Source organism: Ursus americanus, chromosome 9 (assembly GCF_024610735.1).
Source record: "Ursus americanus isolate L20-20 chromosome 9, mUrsAme1.1.p, whole genome shotgun sequence".
Lineage (NCBI taxonomy): Eukaryota > Metazoa > Chordata > Mammalia > Carnivora > Ursidae > Ursus > Ursus americanus.
The window spans coordinates 72,147,016-72,163,559 of record NC_142135.1 but is presented as its reverse complement, the minus strand read 5'-3'; positions in this window follow the sequence as shown (position 1 = coordinate 72,163,559).

The following is a 16,544-nucleotide window of genomic DNA, read 5'->3' as shown; positions in this document are numbered from 1 at the left end:
ACTTGGCAAGAACATGCAATTCGAGTATTAGCACAATATAAAATACAAAGATAACCCTAAGATGAAAGTATAATGACGTATGTATGCATAATTCATAAGTGCCCAATTTATTTTGCTCTATGAATAAATGAAGTGATAGCACTGACCAATTACAAGTGAATGGGAATCATTGAAATCTCAATGACTGTTTTTTAAACTACCATAACATGCGTATATGTCATATATGTATATATAACACACATGTATGTTTTACATATATATGTACACACACACACACACACAACTAAAGGGACAGAGATGAAAAAGATGAAGTATATACTGCCGTTTCACGCATATTAACTGGTATGTTACCGACACATGAACTTTTAGTGGAAAATCTTTTTCCTCCTCCTTTTCAGCCCAAGCTTCCGGTCCCTGTCTATAAGACATCCACACACTTGTAATGTGGGAAATACCTAGATGCAACTTCACACTTTGAGCTTAAATAAGCTGTATCATTCCTAAAAGATTTCATCTTTTAGGCAGCCGAATAGAATAGTTTTGAATCATTTCAAAGTTTCTTTCCCCCAACTGGTTGAATTGAGCAAAGTAAAACACTTGTGTCCTTACCAGGATTGTGTAAGGCTACACATTTGCCTTTAAATGTACCCAATGCCATTGAGTGGAACAAGTTCTCCCACAACATTTAGACAAGGATCCATTTTTTCCTAATGCACCATTTTCTAGACTAAATATATGCTCCCCTGATTTCGCATACATCTTTGCCATTAGCCATTGCTGTTTCTATATAAAGCTTGGATGAGATCCCTGCATTTTTATGTTTCTAAGGAGAATTCCTTAAAGCCTTTTTACAAACAGCTCAGACTGTCTTTCAGAAATACAGCTCAGAGGATGCTTGAAGTGCATAGTGAAAACACAGCCGATCTGAGGTGGTTGTTTCTATAAATTCAGTGATGGATGCAGATCAACTCATGTTCATTTATCTTTAACAGTCCAGTGTCACTTCTGAAAACAGTCAAAATGATTGCTTCTGCCAGCTTGTGACTCATAACACCCTTCTTCCCCCTCTGAAGCCGGGGTATTTCAACATGGCCGGGGAAGGGCCATTTCCCTCTACTGCCCATTCACTCCCCGCACCCTACCTCCATTTGCAAGTCTCTGGCCCTGACCTGTCTCAGGCTGTGAAGTGATTTCAGCAGTTGGGTTGCATCTCCCCTGCTCACTCAGGCAGGCTGCCCTGTCCACTGCAGAGCTTCCTCTCTGAAACTATGTCTGGTGCAGTTGCTATCCTAGAAATGGGCACACAGAAAGACTCAATTTGTGCCTGCAATCAATAGTCTAAACAGTAGGATTACTCATTCAACAGTAAAACTCCATGGAATGTGGGTGGAATTGTATAAAAACACAATGAGCCATTTAATTTTGTTAATTGTAGCAATTAGGCTAGCTCGAACACAGCCTGTACTCATAGCAGAAAGCCAAGTGGAAGAAATGGCAAACAGCCATTTGCCCACAGAAATGAGGGGTTCAGAAACTCTCCCTTGAGTGTTTAAGGAATCATGTTATTTGATCATCCATTTGAAGCTCTTTCTCTAGATTCCATAAGAAAAGAAATCAGACTCTTGTTATATTGCATGCAGTGATCTCATCCAAAATGTAAAACTCCAGTCAACCTTTTGTGGTCTATGTTCTGCTCAATAAGGGATGGGTTTCAATGTCCTTGAAATGCCTAGTTGTTTTGCTAAAATATTTTACTCATAAACAGTATACTGACATAATATGTCGGAAACACTGGCAAGCAAATTTCTGCTTTGGTAATTTTTTTACCCTTAGATATTCTTGCAGTTCAGTTCCCCATATTGATGGTAATTTACCATGACTGGCAACTTATCGTGTGTCCAGTGCTGGCTACAGAGCTTTACCTATGTGATATTGAATCCTCACAACCATGTATGAGTTAAGTATCATTTACAGAAGACAAAACCTAATCTCAGAGATACTAAACAAATTGCCAGAGGTCCCACAGCTAGGAAACAGTGGAGCTGAGAATTGAACACAACTTGTAACAACTTTTAAAACTGCAAAATTTTCTAGAAGACCAAGGAATAGTTTCCCATCGACACCTTTTTCTGATTTGGCAAGCTTTCAGAAGAAACAAAGTCATGGTCTGATGACGAAATTTTCCAAAGCAAGTTTCATTTAAAGTCAAAAATGTCTTCCAAGATGAAAAGTTAAAAATAAAAGTCAATGATGAGAAATGGAAATTGCCATCACCTGTAACTGAATCTTACTTCCACTCCTTAATTCATAGTATGTAGATACGTGCTATTTTTCCATTCTGGACAACTGGCCTCCTCCATGGCCCTACTCTACACTAAAGTAAGAGATAAATATAAACTAACCAGATGGTTCTTCTCTTGTATTCTGTGCATGTGCTATACTGTCATCCAGTTAGACACACTGAAAAATAACTGAACTCCACTACTTACTTTGATGCTCTGACGGAGAGAGAGACAGAGAAAGAGAGAGAGGAAGGAAGGCAGGGAGGAAAGATAGAACAACAAACATTTGAAGTGACATTATTCCATTCCATTGCCATGATTTTTCTCTAAATTTTATGTCTTGTAGTTCACAAAATTTAATATTTAAGAGGATTATTATACCCTTAGCTTGACCCATCATATAAATTGAGGAATCTTACCTTAGATTAAAAGGTTAGGTGTAAAGAATAAAGCAAATGTTTACCAACTATTTGTTGAATTGAATATAAAATGATTGATGTGTCCTTTCCCTCCTCACTTTCAATGTAACATGTCTGAGGCCTACAGGATGACAGTAAAAACCTATTCAATGACATTGTACAGTAAGTTGCATGTGATGTTGTTTGAATTGATTCTAAACAAATAGCCAGTAATAAACCCCAAATTTTCTCAACCTTGGTATTTATTTTAGAAAAATACGCAGTGATCATTCTGACTTTAATGTATGAAAAATACAAGCAATCTTCTCTCTTCCTTCTTTGATAAGATTTAAGCAGATCTTTATGAAGATATGTTAAATTAGAAGTCACTAATGTTTATAGAAAGTAACATCTAAAAGAGATCTAAATGTTACTTCAGCACATTCCCTTTATAGATGAGATAACCAAGATCCAAAGAGATCAGGTAATTTTTGAAATCAAAATTCCTTCAATCATCTGTTCAGTAAGCATCACCCACAGGTCTAGCATTGCCAGGCAATACACAGCCAAGTGCAGAAGGAGTCTCGCAATCCAGAGGCTTACACTTTGGTTATTAGAAGCAAAACAGGAGTCTTTGGACTTTAACTCTTTTTTGCTCTACTACACAGTTTCTATTTTTAATATCTACATTTAATTCCATACTAGAGCAAAAAAGAAACATAGCTTTCCCAATGTTGTATTATGGAAGCCTCATGATAAACAACTGCCACACACAATGACAAACATAAGATAATGATATACATATAAAGGTAAGTCAACGATGGTTGACCATCTATAAAGAGAAAAGTAATTTTATGATTTGTTTTTATGCCTCTTCACACTAGACATTTTTAAATTGAGGTCATAAAGCAACAAAAAGAAATTGAAATACTTTTTTGGCACATAGCGCTTGACTCAAAACAATCATATCTGAATAAGCTTTGGAGATATTACTGAGAACCTCTCTTAAGAAGAGGCATGAAATGAGAATGCTTCTAAAATGTCTGAAGACTTTTCTAATAGGCTACTTCTCTGATCTTCAGGAAATATCCTTCATTAGCTCATACACTATGTCTCCGGCATAGTAGTTATTTAGGAATAACACATTTCCAGACCTAAGCCTCAGTTACTGCAACCTGAAAGGTTGGTCTAAAGCCATACTTCCATGCCCAGAAGAGCAACACTGCTGTATTACATTCAGGAGTCTGGATAGCCAGATTCACCTTACTCACCATACTGGCATAATACCCAAACCGAGTCTTTCCCTGCAATATTGCCACGTGGTTGGCTCCCGACAGGTGTAAGGAGTATATTGCTTAAAGGTAACTATTAACTTGCATAACTAATTTGCTCCAAGTGAAATAATTCTGATCAGGGAATGCATAAACCCAAAGGTTCTCTAAGAAGTAAAAGGAAGGAGAGAAGGCAGATTAATTTGTATAAGCACATAATAATTCAAAGAATTCCTTGGTGAGTCCCATCAAGCATCAATAAAACAGTTGACCTAATAACAGTGGGAAGTATGAGGCATGGTTTCTAGGTTCAAGCCACTGTAAGTAGTTCATTACTGTGATTACTGCTGTTTTAGCCATTGCACCATCCAAGAAGAGTATAGTTGCTGATATGTTTGCAGAGCAAAGATCATGATAATAAAACAAACCAACATCAAAACTAATTAATCAACTTGATAAGTAAATATTACCAGCCCAGTACCAACACAAAATGTTCTCTTGTGTTGTTATTAAAGCCTGTCACCTAACTCTGTTATTAGAATTCCAGAAAATGTAAGGTTTCATGTTTTTATTATACTTCCATCTATCAAATTAAGCTGGTGGCCCTCTCCTCTCTCTATTGCTTGATTTGCATTAAAATGGAACTAATCAAATTTTTATTTCATTTAAGTGCTACAAATATTAACAAATGGAGATGTTGTGTTTGAGCTAATTTAATTTAACTGTTCTAGTGGCATTCTGGTATGGAGTTGTATCAAATCAACACTCTTAATTATTTCAAATTAATTCACTTATCAGTAAGTTCTACAACACCCTTAAGTGCGTTGAAAATGTAGCTCAGGTTTCTCTCTTACGAAATTCCTATTTTGATTACAAACCAGTAGAACGTGTCTTAATCAACTTCAGCATTTCAATCCATTGTGATTCTGGAAAATGAGTGTGTCCGGTACTGCTATGTTAACTTAGCAATTAACCTTCGACCTGGTCTTTCTATGGGCCCCACTGTGAGTTCTTATTCTATTCAAATTGGGAGCAATAGCAAGTCATCCTGTAACCAAAGGAGATCTGTTGGCTAGTCAAAGAATTGTCATTTTATATCCTTCTTTCAAAGAACTAAAATATTCAACTTTCCTTATTAACCTTTCTATTATATTGTACATAGAAAAGAAAATGGAACGCTGAAATATGTTCTGAAATCCTGGGGCGAAACCTTTCCCTTGGTCTGAATCAAGAGGCTTGGTGCCCTGTGAAGAGCAGTAAATCTCTCTGTGCCATGAGGAAAGGGAAGGGGGACAAGCCAGTCGCTCAGAAATGTGAGCCTCGACTGTCACAAAGATGTATATGGCTGATGGTATCGATTCCCTTCTTTTTTTACAGAAACATCTTGGAACTTGTCAAGCTTTACTGAAGGTGATTTGCGTTAATTAATGCAACAGACCCTTTAATCTTGCAAATTCTTGACTTGTAATATTGTAGCCAAGCTACCGCGAGGGAAAATTAATCAGTTAGTGGGAAGGAGCACTCGTTCCGTGCCAAGCCGTGCCCAGGCCTGAAGAGAAAGACCTCTGTGAAGTAGAGCACTAATGAATTCGTGCTACCTGCTTCCTCATCATTCATGCTATGAATATTCATCCGCTTCATTTGTTTTTGCCAGTAAGCGCTGCTTTGAAAAAAAAAAAAAAAGAAAGAAAGAAAAATGTCTATGGATTCCTGGGGCTTGCATAGCTCAGAGAATAGGTGCTGGGTCATGGAGACTCCTGTTAAATGGATACAAATCTACTTGTGTTTGGAAATGGAAAAAAAAAATGTCATTGTCATCTCTTTAATGATTGATCTGAGTTCCATGGCTGCCCTCACTTGGTTTCTTGAGAGTACTGTTGTCAGCATTGTAATAACCAATTTATGAAAAATTGAATCTGTAATTCCATTTCAGGGGTAAAACCTGCATGGATGTAACTATTCAATAACTTTATTCCTGCCTTCCTGGGTGGTGACATTGCCAGTTTCAAACTGAGGTACATGAGTTTATGGTATCGGCCCTCCTGTCGTTGCTGAGACCCGACAGAATGTCAGTTACAAGCTATAAGATCAAGTAGAGATTCTTATTGCCTAAATGTTCACTTAAAAGTAAACAGGTAGTCTCATAATTTAAAAAAATCATGGTTCTTTCCCACTTGCTTCTCTGTTTTCCAAAGTTCGAGCTGCAAGATAAGAACGAATATACTTCAGATAGTAGTCTTAGAGTTTGCAAGTGTTAGGCATCCATATGTTCTTACAAAGTTTCTATCTAACCTTTTGGTAGAACAATTTCAGGAGTGAACCCTAGATGAATGAGTGAAAATCATCAGGTTTATCCAATAAACAACCTAACGGAAAAATTTTAGAAAAGAAGCAGGGATCCTTTTTCTTGGATTTCAAAGATGTTTCTCCTTGCTAACAGACCATCTTAGTGATTTGAGAGCTACTGAACGGTAGTCCCAGTTAGAGGCTCATTATCGTGCTGCACACCCTATTCTGTCAAAGTCATTTTTCAGAACTAACTCTTGGCACAAGCACTGAAATTTAATGGCAAAAGCTGGCCTACTACCATGTGACTTATTTTCAATTGCAAGGCAATGAAAACTAAGTTGAAGAAAATTTTGATTTCCTGAACTCCAAAGCCAAAATGGGCACAAAGAGACTCTGTAACATAGAATGAGTTGGTTGACTGTGGGGACCCAGGAGCAATAAACAATCCTCTTAAGCAAGGCTCATGAGTCAGAGTGGCTATAAGCTGTGTTGGGACAGGTGATTGAAGAGGACACCTACAAGTTGCTCATCAAGAATATTTGCCTTTTTATAGAGCAGAGGTTCAAAGTAGCCCCTGCCATTCCGTAACTATGAGGATAAGTACATCCATATATGAAAGGCCAAGGCAGAAGACAGAGGAACTGTCAGGGGCTTCAGGTCTGAAACTAACTCTGTCTTTAAGGGAACAGCTCTCCTTGGTCTTTGGCCCTTTGCTGCTAGCTAGCTCTGCATGCCAAGAGCTTCTGATGGATTATAAGATGAGATATTTAAAGGTATTGTAAGTACTCCTGCTTGTAGACATGAAAAAATTGAATTATCCCTCATTTTAACAATGACGTGATTCAGGGTTACTATGGCCTTACTCATCATCCCATTGTAAATATACCATGACATCATGAGAGCCTCTGTGTTCAAATTCACTAAACCAGGTTTACATGTCTAGGTCTGTGTATCTATCCCCAAATTGGAAAAATAATTTTTTGAGAATGATCTTTAGAATAATGTAAGTGAAAAAAAGTGGACAGTTGAGCAATTTTTCACCATCCACAAAGCCACTAGAGTGCTGATAACTCTAAAGCTCTGATTTTTTTTTTCTCATGACTAAGTTTCTTTTCACTTAGAGGCTTTCAACATCTGAATTTTCCAGATGATTGCTGAACCATCTTCACTAACCTGAAGTAGACACTACGGCACTGTTAAAAAATAGACTGTCCACATGAATGCAAATATCCCAATGAAAAGAGAAGAAGTAGGTCACTCTAGCAGTAAATTTGGTCTTCGTGATGTCAAACATTTGGACACTTGGGAAAATCCAGGTGTTTGAACGATACGGTTTTCATCTGGTTGTCTGGTGTTGTCTAGATAGGCAGAAAATGCTCAGGTGTTGTAGGTAATGAGATTTAACTTTCTCATGCAGTAATCTATTGCTGGTGATATTCTGCTGCTAAAAATCTCTTTGTTGTGCAAAGAGGAATAAATAATGCAGAGCAAATGCTATTTGATTTTCATTTATTTTTGGCAAACACATGAAGGGAAGAGGTTTGGGGGTGTTCAGATGTGATTGTGGCACAGACCTCCTTCAGAAAGACCGTTCTGGAGGCCTGCCACTCGGCTCCTTCCTGCCAAGGAAACTTTTTACTCAACTCCTTTCCATCCTTTCTAATTCTATAATTTCCCCTCTGCTCTTCACATAATCTTCGTTGTTCCCAAAGTCTACTTGCCAGAATTGTTCAAGAGAAATACAAGTTTGTTAACTTTTTATTCTTCAAATAAGAAGTTTTCATTTTAAGGATTACATCTTTTAAGCAGAAAAATAATGTAAACAACTCAATACAGTTATTTTATGGTGCATGTTGTGGTGTCGACAGAAGTAAAAGCTCTTTTTCCCAAATTAAACAAAATACTTTTTTTTTTTTGGTTTGGTTTGTTGATGTCATTCTGATTGCCGAGGACTCACTGGTTATACATATTGGAATCTTAGTGTCTTCTTTATAGTCACGGAATAGAGAAAAAGAAAAAATGTCATCAAAGAGAAGTTCACTTTCCAGAAGGAAGTTTGAGATAGTCACGGGACTCTTGTATTTGTGATTATCTGTGGACATTTTCTTCCTTGTTTCATCTGATTGGGCTCTGGATTGGTGAGTGTGTATATTTCCTCAAATCGTGTGCTTACCTCATTTACTGTTCTGAAGCTGGACAGAAAAACGGGCAAGCCATTCAGACCGATTTTCTTTTCCATGAGCTTATGTTGCAGAACTTGCTCTGAGGAATTAACTGTAAGCAGGCACACAGAAAGTATGCAGCTATGCAAAGGTCATGAGAGGATTTCCAGAGAAAACCTAAATGGTTTTTTTTGTACATTCCTAGGTAGTGTTTTGATTGTGTCAAATTCTACATTTCAGTGCCAACTGAGAACAACTTCATGGGGTAAGCAGTCCCCATCCTTGTTGACTCCCTCCTCCCATTAGTTGCAGAAGTTTCCCCCCAAATCAAAACAGGTGCTCCGCCTTGTGTAGCAAGGGCTTCCAGCCACCAGGTGTCATTGCTCTGTGCTAATTGTGTTTTGTCAATGCTCCTTTGTGCTAATCCCACACCTGTGAAAGCCTTCTGGCCCAATAGAGCTGCTACTTCCTGTCACAGACGTACATACCAACCTGATTTGGCTCTGCTTTCCTTTTTCCTTGAGATTTTTACTTCACTCAATCCTCTTCCAAATCTTTGTACCTTCATGTTATGGACGGGATATTTAGTTCAATGTTTCAGTCAGCTGGCAATGAAGAGGCAAAAATCAATTGGCAACTACAAAAACATTCAGCATTTTGTTTCAGTTATCTTTTATTATGTAATAATTGAATTGAATTTATGGTTTAGTAGAAAACTAAAAATCCCTGTGTTGAATATAATGACTATTTTAAATATACTTCAATATATTCTCCAAAACAGTATCCCTTTACACTACGAAGTCTCTTCCTTTCTGGAGACAAGAACATGGAGGGGCCGTGGTCTGGTGGTGGAAACATAGGGGCCTGAAAGTTGAGCCCCTTGAGTCCTCATTCCTGCTTGGTCACTTCAGCCTCAGAAACTCATCCTTGGTCTCTTTTGTCCCATATATAAAAGAGAGATAATCTTTATCTACCTACCTCATAGTGGTGTTGTGAAGATGAATTAAGTTCATGAAGTGCTTTGACACTGGATAACTAGCGTTAGCACAAAGGAGGCCTGTGTGCAGCCCTGAATAGGCTGCGGTGGGGGAGGTGGAGAAAGCCTAGCCACATGACAGCAATAAGTCACCAAGCAGAGTATGATTATTTGAGAACACTTCACAGAAGTGAAACTTTTTCTTCAAAGGTCTATGTAGAACTTTTTTTTAATTATCAGCTTTTTAATGAGAAAAATTAATTCCTTTCATACAAACATTGAGAAGCTTCATATAGAATGACAATTTTCCTCTTAGCCAAACTGAACTTTACTAAATATTTATTAAATATATCTAGGAGACTGGGCTCCTTCTGATGCCTGGAGAGTTTGCATGCCTGATCCCAAACTGCATTTTCCAGAACTCCTGAGTTCAGGACTAATGATTGCCAAGGGGTGTTCTGGAATCCACTACCAGGAGGGAATATTTTTAACTGATATTATTGAGATTAGATTTTGTTGTCTACTGTGAGATTCTTTTTCATCCCTAAGATGACACATCTCTCCCTTTGCAACCCAATAAAAGAATGTAAAGCCTTTCTGCCTGGAACTTCTGAATTGGTTTATTTTCAGATTATAAATAAATTTAAAAATTTTCGGAGATGTGTTTACACAAGTGCTTCTATATAGTGACATACAAGTATGCTTACACGTGCATAGATCTGAGTATACAACCATAGGACAAAGCAGATAGATGGTGGGAAAACAACCACAGGGAACATCTTATACAACTTCCCCTAAAAGTAAATGCTTTTTCTTACTTAAATATTTAGTCTTGGTAAGAACTAGTGCTAAATAACATGATTTGGGGTTATAAATAGTTATCATTTTTTAGTCACAGAGGCAATCTTGTACACTAACAATTCAGGTAATGTTTTAAAAATGTGACTTCACGGGAAAAAGTTATGTACATAAATATTGTTATTGTGCCCTTAGATAATAATTATACTCCTTTGCAAAAAAAAATGCATGCTCTTAAACATATGAAATAAGGTTTCAGAAAGTTTATCTTGATAAGTGGGTTTTAAATCATGTTGTGCCTGGAGCTGACATAATGTACACATTCAACATAATCTCTTCTGGATTCTAAAATCTGGTTGCTGGTGGTATATCTTAAAATTTCAGATTGGTGAAACATTTCTAATGCATGGTATTAAACTTTCTGAAGCATGAATTTAACTAGGCAATTATCTGATCCATTTAAAAAAATGTTTATGTTGCCATGCCAGACTGAAGATAAATACAGTTTTTTAGACTTAAAATATGAGAATAGTGAGTCGAAATAACTTGGATATCTCTGACCTTTTTTCCCAATCCCAAGCATCAATATTTTTCAAACCAAAACTGCAGCAGAATATCCTTGTTTCTGAAGGGAAATATCCATGTCTTTCTTTTATTTTTGTGCAAGAAAACTGAAGTTAATTGCAATATATTGAGGGCCGTGCATATAAGAAAAGGTGTGGCAGCCTTTTAGGGGGGTTGGCCAGGGGCAGTGGGGAGAACTCATCAGTGGGAGGCTTTATGACAAAGGTATAAAACAGAATCTAAAAGTAGTAGAGCTGGACACCTCTGTGAAATGATAGAAATGAAATTCTTCAACAAAAAGATGAGAAACAGGTGGAGACAACATGTTATTAGACAGAAGCTATACATCTAATTACCAGGAAAAAGGACATTTGAACCCCTTATATTTTACCCTTACGTCTTTCCAGCCCACATGAAACTCTCCAGAGTCTTCCCTGAATATAGTAGACTTTTTTTAGAAAACTAATTCTTAGCGAAGATACATGTGACTATACTGCCATGGACCAGTCATTATGTAATTATGATGGATGTGATGCTTCATAAATGTAGTTGTCAATTTTTATGGTTACTTCCAGTTAATTCTATCCCATAAACATGTGGCAGAAAACACATGGAAAATTCTCTTTTGCTCCAGAGGAATGCCTGCCAACTTATTTATATCTACTCTTATCCCTGGCATATTATTATCACCAAACTCCTTTCATATCTAGATGGTATGAGATAGCTTTAAAAAAATGAAGTTTTCAGCAAATTGTTTTTTTGAAGGTCTCACCTGAAGCTTCTTTTTAGTGAAGGTGGCAAGAGGAGAGGGCACTCTGGTGAGAACCTCGCCTCTATTAAATTGTCTCTGCTTTTCTTCTCGGTTACCAGACAGCTCAGTAGCCTGGAGATCAAGATGATGTAAGACATACAAATTGGGTTTTTCCCATTCTCAGAGCAAGGAGGGCAACCAATGAGCCAGAGGTTCCACACCTCTGAAACCAAATAGTACATTGAATTTAGGGCTAAAACGAAAAACAAACATTGTAAAGTATGAGCAACATTATCCTTCCTGTTGGTTCTTTCCTTGGTTTTTACTGAATTCGTTTTACAGTTTAGATCAGAAGTTTCTAGTAATGATAAGTAATGCCATTTTATGTTATAGCTTCAATGCAGAAATGGTGAAAACATGAGTCACAAACAAAATTACCAGAGATACAGACTTTGTCTGTACTGACACCTTACCTAGCAAATCGGAAACAAATACGACTTAATATTCTGGTTTCATTAATAACATCTAGTTAAAAAAAAAAAAAAGGAGCATTTTGCTCAGCATTAAACCATTGCACAGTATAAACCTGCTTCCAAATGGCAAGGATTTTTGCTACTGACATTTGTTCTTCATTCTGCAGTTATTTTAAGTAAATAATTTTCACATCTAACTACCTCAGCTACTGTTCTTTTATTTAGAAACATGAAATCATGCACTTTGTGACCAACAAGTTTTTCATTTAAAATTTCAAAAGGATACTTGGTGCAAAGCAATTTTCAAAAATTTGTATATGATATAAGAAACCCAACCTCAGGAGGTTGTTCTTAATTTTGTTTATTTGTTTCTAAGTTCTATTGGGGTAAAATCTCGTTTCCACTTAACACGAAGAAAAGCTGCTCTATATTTGCTTAATTTGCCTTAAACATTTTGTGCTCCTCTCCCTGTTTGATTTTTTTTGTTTGTTCTAAATCTATCTCTGAAAAGAAAATGTAACAGGTGGCAGATGAACATCAAACAAGACAATGGACCAATCATTTCTCAGTTCCCTGTTGTCAACTCTGCATGACATCCTGATTGTGCGAAATTGCCATTCCTGTGCTTCTCTCTCCCATGACCATTCCAGAAATAAGGTCTGAGAGACCCCATGTGTGTGTTTAGGGAACGGTGTAGACATTTCCCCCAGTACGAGCACAGTGCCTGGACCCGAATGATAATCTTGGCAGTTCTTGTGCTTTTACTTTGTAAACATTGTACAAATGTATTTGGAATTTTATTTGAAATGGAGAATTAAACTACTTATTAAAATTTTTTCCTTCCTGTAAATATATATATTCTAACTCCATGTATCCAAACATTCCTTTAGCGTTCAGATTGTAAGAGTGTCTTTATTGGCTGGAGGCCGCAGTCTCAGGCCGCGGTCCCATGTGCTCTAGTTGAAAGCACAGTGTGTGGAGTATTTGATGTACTATAATAACATAGTTATTTTGGTCTGTTAAGTAAGTTGCAATTTGTGATGAAATGAAGTGGAAAGTAGTGCTTCATAATGAACAAATTTCCTCGGTTACATGATTTTTTCTTGTAAAACTTAAAAAAAAAGAAAACTTGAAATTTTATATATTTGGATTTTGTAGATTTTTTTTTATTTTATTGCAACACAAGGTACCAAAATCATTAAATAAAGTACACTGTGGTCATTTTAACAGAAGTCTGAGTTCCTGATTCTTTCTCAGTCTAGGAAGAGAGCAGTCATTGTGGGCCTAAGATGGGAAGATGGGGGAGAAGGCCATATTCTCAGGCATAGTCTCCAGACAAAGTGATTTAAACCTGAAAATAAACAAAGCTGAGTTCTGTCAAATCTGAAATAAATTTAAAAATGAAATTATATCAATTTCTAAGATATGTTTCATTTATTTCTGAAAAGTGCTACAGAATGTTTCTCTAGAACCACTGTAAAAGCAAAGAGCTATTTCAGATTGCAGAGTGTTAAAAATCTAAATAATTTGTCTAAACATTAATAAAAGGAAAAACTGTCAATGAACAAAAGTGCTTTTAAAAAAGATGACGTATCTAAATTCCTGATTTTTCTACAAAAGTAGGGTTTATGTTTTATATAATTGTTTTTCTTAAAATATTCTAATGTTTTTGCTTTAAGGAAATGTTCTATTTTCTATACAGTTTGGGAAGAGTTCTACTGGTTTATAAAAGCCTTCCTCTAGGGGGACCTGGGTGACTTAGCTGAGCATCTGATTCAGTTGCAGCTCAAATCATGATCTTCGGCTGTGAGATCCAGCCGCATGTGGGGCTCTGCACGCAATGGGGAGTCTGCTTGGGATTCTCTTCCTCTCCCTCTCCCTCTGCCCCTCCCTTGCTTATCCTTTCTCCCTAGCTAATAAATAAATAGATCTTTAAAAAGAAATAAAAGCCTTCCTTTATAAAAGGGAACTATAACATAAGCTCTAACTATACGCGTAGAAACTACTATCAATATCAAATAGAATCAGATAAAACTATTAGAAGGACCAATGAAAAAAATTTCAAGAATTCACTAGTTTCTTTTCAGAGTAATTTATTAGTTTTCTTTATTACTATAATAGTAACATGTGCTAAATGTAAAAATACAAATCCACCATTTTGATGTACTTCTTTCTAGTCTTTTTTGTAAACATTTATATTTTTTACACTGTGATTTTAACAAATATTTTTTAAAATCGCAGCCATTTGGTATGCATATTGGGGTTATAAATATGAACAAAGCACATAATCTTCTTAAAGAATACAGTCCAGTAGGGAAATAAGTCCAGATACACGAATTACATGATTTGGTAGTAAAACTAAAAGTCTGCATAGACTATTCCAAGAGCATCTAAAACGGCTTGGAAGAGGATGGGGTGGGGAAGGAGTCACACCAGCAAGGGAGCCTGGGTCCCTGACTGAGTGGATGGAGCAGAGTCCCTACCTCACCCTGGCTAAACCAAAATGGAAACAAGCAGTATGTAAAGTTCTACTGGGTTGAGCTCCTGACATTCGGAGTTGTTTGTTACAGCAGTTAGCTTTTTCTGACTTTTAAAGGAGCATTTCATGGACCAGCAAGATACAATTAGCTCAACCATGAGTATGATTAGCTCCCTACCTGAGTTTCAAAAACAAAGAGGAAAAGAAATGGCTATTTGTATTTTTCTGTGTTCTCTACAATGAATGAGTATTGTTATTATAATCTGAAAACAAATAAAATTTATATTTAAGGGGAAATTTTTTAAAAAGAAAAACACATTATATTCCTGAATTTAAAAACTTAATTTGGTGAAAAAAGAAATTTGCCTCTGATTAATCTCAAAACATAACGCAACTCAAAACAGAGCCACAAATATATTTTATTAAACTTCACAAAATGATCATAAAGCTTATATGGGACAATAAAAGCACTAAAATAATCAAGTATTTTGTTTTTAAATGAGAGTAGTGATGGAACTTTGCCCTCCCAACCTATCAGAAGTTACAATAACAGTGTACTACCAGCACAAGAATATATTAAAAAGTTCAGAAATAGAATCTTTACATATTCTAAAAGTGAATTTAGTATATGATAACGATCATTTTAAATCAGTAGAAAAAAGGTGGCCCCTTCAATAAATGGTATTAGAATAACCAGCTCACCACAAGGGACATCTTATACCCTCAAATCAAATCATACAGATTAAAGATATAACTCTGAAGAAGTACGACTACAAAATAGTACACTAATGTCACCTGATATGGGAAATATATTTCAAGTTTCATTAAAGAGAGAGAGAAAGATTATAAGCAATAAGGAAGTAGGCAAAGGAGATATATATTTCCATTATTTCTCTTAAAGGAGCAACACAGTTGTCCAAAAATCAACTGAATAAAAAAATACTGAACCTACTAGACTGGACAAATATCCTAAAATATATATACAAAGATCTTTATAACAGGGAAAATTGGGGGAAAGCTATGGCATATCCTTATAATGAAATATGCTAGAACAACTATAAATATAAACTACTTGTAAAATATCTTCTTGTATTAAATAACAATATCAATTGTTAAAACTTCATTTTGAAAGTAAAGAACAAAGAAACAAGTGTCTTGGTAAACCATAAATAAAAAATTGAGCTACCCTATGACCCAGCCATTGCACTACTGGGTATTTACCCCAAAGATACAGACGTAGTGAAGAGAAGGGCCATATGCACCCCAATGTTCATAGCAGCATTGCCCACAATAGCCAAATCGTGGAAGGAACCGAGATGCCCTTCAACAGATGACTGGATTAAGAAGTTGTGGTCCATATATACAATGGAATATTACTCAGCTATCAGAAAGAACGAATTCTCAACATTTGCTGCAACATGGACGGCACTGGAGGAGATAATGCTAAGTGAAATAAGTCAAGCAGAGAAAGACAATTATCATATGATTTCTCTCATCTATGGAACATAAGAACTAGGAAGATCGGTAGGAGAAGAAAGGGATAAAGAAAGGGGGGGTAATCAGAAGGGGGAATGAAGCATGAGAGACTATGGACTCTGAGAAACAAACTGAGGGCTTCAGAGGGGAGGGGAGTGGGGGAATGGGATAGGCCAGTGATGGGTAGTAAGGAGGGCACATATTGCATGGTGCACTGGGTGTTATACACAACTAATGAATCATCGAACTTTACATCAGAAACCAGGGATGTACTGTATGGTGACTAACATAATATAATAAAAAAAACATTAAAATAAAAAAAAATGCAGTAGTACATTAGAATACCAAGCAAATAATGGTATAATGAGCAAAGAATATTGAAAGGAGAGAATTGGCTCTAGATAAATATGCAGCTACCTGATAATAGTCTTGTCTGACATGCCCGTTGATCAGTGCATGTGAAATTGGCAACTACGCTAGGTGTGAATTGAATTTATTTGAGAGATTTTTAAAAGAAAGATGTAACCATGTAGGGCAGTAACTGAAAGTTTCTCTGAACGATTTGTGCCTAGAGTTAGTTTACAAAAAGCGATTAGGTCTGGAAAGACTTTAGGAAAAGTCTACA